Here is an 8,229-nt window from a genome sequence, read left to right on the forward strand (position 1 = left end):
ACTTACCTCAGCTACTAAAAGGAGAATGATAATACAGTGAGATACAGGTTTCTTGTCTCCTTAGTCAGAAAATAAGTTTGGATGCATCTGAAGTCAGGGTTTTAATTCTGGCTGCAGAACCCCAAACATGTCACAATCAGATGATGACTGTGTAGTACAACCTCACCTGGGGCAAAATACCATCAACAATATTCCAGAGAATACATCCTGTTCTTTATGCAAATACTCCTAATAGTTTAAACATATGTGGTTATTGGAACAGAAAATGTATGATACTATAAACAGAATGATTTCCAATAAGAAAGTTTTCTATGATCAGGTCTGTGGGTTTTTAGGAAAGATGTAAACAGGAATATTTCGCAACCTTATCTGGAAGCAAAACTCGTCAGTGTTCTTTTTGCGGGTCATGTTTGGTGCGATGCTGACACACAGATGTATAATGTAGAAGGCGCGGGATCAACATCATTATAGCAGTTATGCAAGATGATGTTAAAAAGCGTCCAGTCAGGCTCACTGAAAGGGACCACACGCAAACCAATTGGAGACAGATTTCAGGTAAATCCGGGCTGACTTCAGGTGAAAAACATGCACATGAAACACAGCCTGGGTGAAATTCTACACCTACAGCTCCCAATTCGCTTTACGGCTTTCACTACTTCAGGCCTCAAATCTGTGAAAACACAGGGCTGTGAACCAATGAGAGTTGGAGCAAGGCCGAATGTTTTCATGGGCCTCAAAGCACCAGATTTCATTTAGCTCTACTTGCCTACACTCTTCCTGTATCCTTTAATTGGAACTTATTAAACCCCCTTGGAGGAGATCACCGTTCCAAGTTCGTTCGCAGACTGCAGTAAGTGGAATTACTAATGAAAAAGAATTGACCTCCTTAAAAAACCAGACAACACAAAACAAAAACCAAACCACAGCACATGCATCTCGAGAATGAAGCTGTCTGCTAGTTGACTGAACTATAGGTTCAAGGCATTTTGTAGGGATGAGATGTTGAAATATGAGGCTTCCTGCTCCCAGAACATAAAAAGAGAGGAATCATGGAAAGAAAAATAAACGGACGGTGAATGGCGATGTTGGTCGAGCAGACCGAGTGTATGTGACGAGTTGAAGTTTTTACATCTGACAATGATCTATCTTAACCTATACCCTCCCCACACACCCCTGCTCATTCCATTGTGAACCTATAACCTATTCTAAAAGAACCAGCCATCTCTAAAACATGATTTATCCTTTTCTGTGTGTCATTTATTACACTGAATATGCATAGTTAACTTTCCCCTCCACTAAGTGCCCTTGTTGAATATATGGCCAGTGTCAATGAAGTCTTGGGCACTAAAGAAATATCTTCTGGTGTTTTCAACCTGGAAAAAAATAGTGAAACACTGAATATTTCTCTTTCTTTCAGCAAATAATGAAGCAGGTCATCCATCTATATAAAAAAAACCCCAACACATGCATCCTTAAACTACATTCCCATGTTCAGCTGCTGTGATCTGACTTCTCTCTACTGAGGTCACTAGAGTTTTACCAATTCATGCAAGTTTAGAACTCAACCCATCTTAGAACTTGTCCATAAGGGATGAAATCCATGAAACCACAGTGTTAGTCACATATCCAGCAACCAAAAATGTCACGGATCTCATTTCATTGCTGATGGCTGTTGAGCTATTCAGTGAACCTTACCATTTTGCCTTTGGCTTTTGTCTCAGCTAGCATCTCTATCCATGGCAAAACATTTCCAATGGAAAAGGAAAAACCGTTTAGGAAGTCAATGAGAAGTCTCACTGTTTTGCAAGCTCTAGTGATTTTTATCATCGTCTCATGCTATTTGGTAATTTGGTGAGAGCCTCATTTTTCTTTTTAAAGAAAAAGTTAGTTTCAAGTCTTCCTCATTGTGGAAAAATAGCATGTAAATATGCCCCCCTCCCCAAAGTTTGAAAAACCAAGAGACAAATCCAAAAGTATCTCATGCTTTTGATCACGATTCTTTATTATTGCTTGATTTATTTAAAGCCATGCTCATGATTTTTGAACCCTGAGGACCAACAATATTAAGGCAGATTCGTTCTCTCTTCATGTACAGATGTGGCAATAACACTCCAACCCAAACACCACCTGTTGTCTTCAAAATCCTCATTAAAAACATCAGCCTGCTGATGGTAGCTAGCCAGCAAATACAAACTACATAACATATATGCACAGACCATGGACCCACGCTTGACTTGAGGGTACATTATTAAACAGAGCACAATCCAATGGCAGGGGCAAGAAGCATTTTTATTTCTCACTTCTTTCATTTGATTTCCTTTCCTTCTTGTGTTTCATGAACACCACTATGTTTGTGAAGAAATCATTCATTCCCAGCTTTCCTGTGGTACAGAGCAGCCAAAAGACAATGTTTCCTTGTAGTCCACCAGTCAGTAGGCAGGCAATTTCCATGCAATCCCAGTACCAGAATGACTCAAGGCCATTCTGAACAAGGAGTTGGGGCAAATCAAACTCTTTAATCCTAGCCCACTAAGGAAAGTCCACTCGCACTACTCTGTGCATAATGAACTCACTCCTGTGTTGAGGAGAGGGAATAAAAAAAATAATGTAGGACCGGCTTTGCAGATCGATCCCTGCTGAGTATTGTGGATGGAGGCCAGTAGAGAATTACTTGCTATTACCTTCCCTATGTGAGAGAGAGTTGGCACTCCCAGGTTGAATACTTCCCAAATTACTGCCAAACTCTTCAACACATGTACAGATCTGGCTTCTGAATGGTCCCTTTAGTCCTAGCTGGATGTCAGGTGGTGTACGGTTACCTACCAACATGACAAAGTATCCGTGCCATTCCCTTCCTTAATGCAAGCCCCATGGCTGGGTATCAGTGTCGATGCCCCCAGCCCGGTTCAACGGCAACGTCTCTGCAGGATCGGAATGTTTTTTTCCAAACAGCTCCTCCTCATGGATATGCTTCGCGCATATGCGTCTGGCCAGGAGCTCAGCCATTTATTTTTCCTCTCGGTAGGCACATTTAGAGCTGTGGGTGGCCTCTCCTGTTTAAAATAAAGCCAGGAGGAAGCTTTGTTCTTTTCAGACTGAAAAACAGAACATCTGCCCTAGGCTACGGAGAGCAAAAACATAGCATATTTTTCTGCTGTTAGATGGCTCTCCTTTGCTCCCCCAACACCTCAAAATGATTTTTTCACCCTTGTTATGGGGACAGTGGGCAATGTTAGCGCACGCACACACACAAAAGAAAGGCTCTTAAATGGAAAAAGTAAAATTTCTCCCCTTTGAAACTCTGCTATGAACAAAGAGGCCAAAGCAGAGGAAAGGTTCACCTCTATAGACTACTTTATGGTTTCATTTGCAGACCTGGATAGGGATGCCCACAGGTAGCACCATCTGGTGGCTGTGAAATAATTGTCATATCCAATTTGTTCTTAGGGTCTATCACCAATCCCCCAAACCACCAGGACAGAGAACAAGCTGAATGGACATGAACAATGAATGCCCCTTTTGTAGCTGGACCTAGGAAGGTACACTGGCATGACAGTACGGGGCCAACTTTATTGTACTGCAGTCACATTGTCCTAATGCAGCCTTCTTAAAGTCCTTCCTCTTGGTCATTTGTGGTGCTGCCAAATGGTTCCAGTCACTAAGCCCTCCCTCCATTCAAGGCACAAAAAAGCCAGAAAGGACCAAGAGAAATTTCTTCCAGTGGCTCCTGACTTAATGTCAAAACATGTTGGCGAACTCCCACAGGAACTAATTCCAGTCCCAGTAAGACAACTCTTTTTGCAGTCCTTTAGCCCAGCCCTTTAGCTAGGTAGATTATTACATAATGAAGACTAGTTCATCTCCACAATTGCCCCAAACCAGGACATACCAGCTTCTGCCTTCCTATTAGACAATTTATGCCCTTCATTTTTATAACAAATAAAAAAGTAAATACTGCCCCTTTTCCAATTGAAAGTATTGTCCATGTGTGTAGCACACATTCTTTTTTTTAAGACTAGCAAAAACTGAACCGATGTCATCGTATCATAGTGGGGTCACCAAACTTGACCTTTCTATTGGCTATTGTTCCCGTTATAAAGAAGGATTCCTGGATGTTTCTGGTCTCATGTTTTAGGCCTCACCCTAAAAATGTACAATGTAGTGCGACTCTACCTTGATTTACTTGGTGTGCAAAATTCCACTGCTTCACCCAGCATATTACATCCAACATAAACCCCATTTTTCTGTCTGCAGCTTGGCTAGCGCATGGCAATTGATGCTTCATTATTGCACTCGTCTTAAGTGGAAGAGGATTCTATTTTTTTAAATGCCATTTTACAGACCATTAATCCATAATTTGGACTTGAGCCTTTAGCTGTTGATCTCCCTGGTGATTCTGTTATTTACCAACTACGAGTAGCAGCTATTTTTCATGGCTGTCTTAAAGAAGACATTGCACCCTTTAGAGGCATTACGAGGCACCCTAGCAGCCCTGACACTATGCAGTGTGTGATATCCTTAATCCATGCTAAAAGAAATACAGTGATTTTAACAGTGATTCATGACATGCTAGAGTGTTATATATATTATATATAATGTCTTTAATATGCATCCTTATTATTCTTACTAATGTCTTGGATATTTCCACTCTAATGGCTTTCTCCTACTAATGTTGAATCAAATAGCTTTTGTGTAATGGCTAAACCAGCAGATCTACAAGAACATAAGACTATAAGCAGTGCCATAATGGTCCATCTAGCCCAGCAACTTGTCTCTGACAGTAACAGTAGTAGCTGCTTGAGAAGGATAATATATGGACAGGACATCCATCCTCTGTCATACTGTCTCTGGCATTCACCATAACTGGTGGTGGGATGTCAGAAGATACATGCTGGGTTGTTCCGTTTAATAGCTGTTAAAGGGACCGGTCCTCCGTGAATTTCTCTAATCCTTTTTTTTTTTTTTTTTAACTTGCTCATACCATCTGCCTCTAAAACCTGCTGTGGAAATTAATTCCACAAAATTTCTACTGACACAGCACTGGTTCTACTGCCAGTTCTTCTATCAGTTGGGAAGCTTGACTTTTCAGTTAGTTTTTAATACTAATGGCAGCATTAAAATACTAGCTTTTCAGCCCGGCCCAAGAGGTGGATATATAATTGTGTCTATCAGTATATACAAATAACAGGTTCTGTCAGCTGTGTGTATAAATCACAGTGATTCACAAGCGTTGTTCAGGTCTACCCATGCTATTTGCTCATGCATAGATGAAGCATCATGGAAATGTCAGGGCAAAGAGCTTCCCTGAACCTCGTGGCTCATAGCACAAGCATGATTCGTTCTGTAGCCAAAGATACACGAGAGAGGGATGGGGCAATCATTTTATAGGACTGCCTTTGGCTCTTTAGTCTGAAGGACCAGGTACCTATTTACAGCTGGGTCAGCCTTTCACAAAAGTTGAGAGTGGGGTTTAAACTCATATCTCTGGAGCTGTAGCTAGATGCTTTAAATCATACTCTACATACCTTCTAAGAAACCAAAAGATAACTTAAAAATCTAAATAAAAGTAGAAATCTTTTCATACGGCAGATAGCTAAATGCAAAGACCCAAACTCATTTTACAATTTTATCCTTAATTCACCTGTATTAGAAACAAGTAGTTATGGGGCTCATAAGAGGAATCTAATGCAAAGTGGGGTAAAGACATAGCTATAGCTATAACTCAGCATTGCCGTTACTAGTTCAAAGTGTATACTCTGGTACTCTGTGACTATAATATGCAGGAGGATAATGCAACAAAACATGCAATATTGTGAGAGGACTCTAACAATTAGTGTCCTGGAAATGAGGAGGGCTTAATGTGAACGCACAAACAAAAAGGGTGAGGCAAGGGGTGGACACTAGGCATGAAGGCAATACTGTACTGGATCAGGACAGTGGTCCATCTAAAATGCAAAATATGACCTCCAAGCCTAACCAGTACCAAATGTTTCAGAAGAAGGGGCAAGAAACTTACAGTCCAAAGATGAAAAAGCCTGCCCAAAGGTTAATGGCTTAGAAAATGCCATATGCCCAGAAAACTTGAAATGTCAGGTTATGTTTGATAAATCCCTCAGGCTTGATGTGCCTTCAACATGCCTTTTCCTCCTCCGTGTTGTGGGGCACTAAACATATCCAGTGGCATATTTAGATCCAGGGTTGTGTGGCACGTATAAGCATAATTAAGAAAGAACAAAAAACTCTTCCAACAGTGGCAGCAATGCCTCACCACATAGCTCTAGAAAGTGGAGAATTAAAAAGTACTCATTCCAATTACAGGGCCTTGAACGAGCCCTGTATTGTTATTTCTCGTCATTACCTCCCTGGGTTGGGAGCGGGTAATTTGTGCACGTGTTGCCTTCCTTGCATGCGGTAGCTGTTTTTCAACTGGTGCAATAGCCTACCCTGGAAATCTTCAAGAGGAGACTAGCCAGTCACCTTGTTGGGGTCACCGGACCCCCAGTTATTTTTTCTGCTTGGTGCAGGGGACTGGACCTGATGATCTTCTGAGGTCCCTTCCGGCCTTACAACCTATGAAAAAGTAGGTGGTGATGAACGAGAGGTCCTCCAGAAAGATACTCTCAGTACGAGTTTCCATGGTTTAGTTTGTGTTTTGGTTTAGCAGGGAAGAACTCCATGGCGGCGTGTTGTTTTAGTGGTTGGAGTATGACATAAAGTGAAAACCATAAGTTCAAAGTGTCTAGCTGTTTACTGGAATCCCACCACCCGAGAACTGGCATTGAGTGCAAGATTACTCATCTGTGTTAACTCTTTGGATAAACATTTTCCCCGTTGAGTGTAAGGTTGGGCTGCACATTCCCTGACAAAACCCCGTGTTCAAAAATAAACAGAATGTATGTCTGAATTATGGGTTTATTTTTTAAAGATATATTTAGACGAGGGCAGCTCATCATGACACGTTCGTTTTCCAAACTGGGCTGCTCCCTTTCTGGGAGGATATAGGAAGGCCCCCTCCCCAAGAAAACAAAGATCATTACTAAAGGAACACAGGCCTAAGCAATTAATAATGAATGTCAGCCAATTTGGGAGGTGAGAATGGCCCAGCATCATGTCATGTTATCGGAGATATCAATTTGAGAATGGTCTCACGACTCTTCTGCTAAAGGGGGCTGGGAAGGAAAGAGAACAAGTTGGAGACTTGATTTTACTGCACTGATTCTTGCAAGGGTTAAGTGGGGCAGATATGCTATAGGAGCAGACTCTGAGGCTCTCACAAGCACCAAAATAAAAAAAGATGAATTTTCTTGGTATTAAAGCTACAGTAATTTTTTTTTCCTCTGAGCCTGAGCTGATTTAAGGAGGGGGAGGGGGGGAATACATGATCATGCAGCAAACTTAAGTTTATTCAGAGAAAGCATGAAGATTTTAAAAAAAGAAGAACTTGAGAGGCAGCACAGTATTTAAATGGATCCCTTTAGAAGATCTTCCCCCCAAGGAGACTGAGCTGTTTAAGGAACATCAGGTTTTCAGGATACATATTTTGTGAAGTATATTTATGAGGGTCTAAGGGGAAAGCAAGGGGTAGAGGGATGCAACATATTTGCCCATGCAGGATAAACATTACAGGGAGCATCAACCCTATGCATTTCCTAGGAGGAGGAGGAGGAGGAGGAGGACAACAACGACATGTTTATTCTTACAAAAAAAAGTGTGCCTAAAGAGATTTTTGCCCTTAAACTTAATTGCAGGAGGGCGGAGGGAATTACTTGAGCCAAAGATGTTCATTTGAGTAAAAGGTTTGCTAGAATCAGCTGGGTGTTGCACAAATGAGACAAAAAAAATCTTTAGTGTTTGAGGCCTTTGTTGAAAAGCTAAAACCAAATTTGGGCCAGGTGTTACTATTTACATTGTCTGGGACATTCTCCCATTTACTTTCCCTAAAGACACTGAAACGGGGTATCAAAGGAAAACAATGACCACATTTTCCAAACTTAAAATCTATTAATATCTATCTGTTGGATCTGGGATGTATGCAACCTCTTTCAGGATAGGATCTGATTGGCATGAACCTCATGTTAAATCAGGCGATAGTAATTATCTGGCAATATTATTGCTGTTACAGCAGTGACACAAATAGGATTTGTCTTGTACTTTGGTGGGTTTAAAATGCTGCATGGCATTAGTGAAGCAATGATCTCCATAAAAAAAAAAAAAAAAAAAAAAAAAAAA

Source organism: Gavialis gangeticus, unplaced genomic scaffold (assembly GCF_001723915.1).
Source record: "Gavialis gangeticus isolate Ggan-Ray unplaced genomic scaffold, GavGan_comp1, whole genome shotgun sequence".
Taxonomy (NCBI): domain Eukaryota; kingdom Metazoa; phylum Chordata; order Crocodylia; family Gavialidae; genus Gavialis; species Gavialis gangeticus.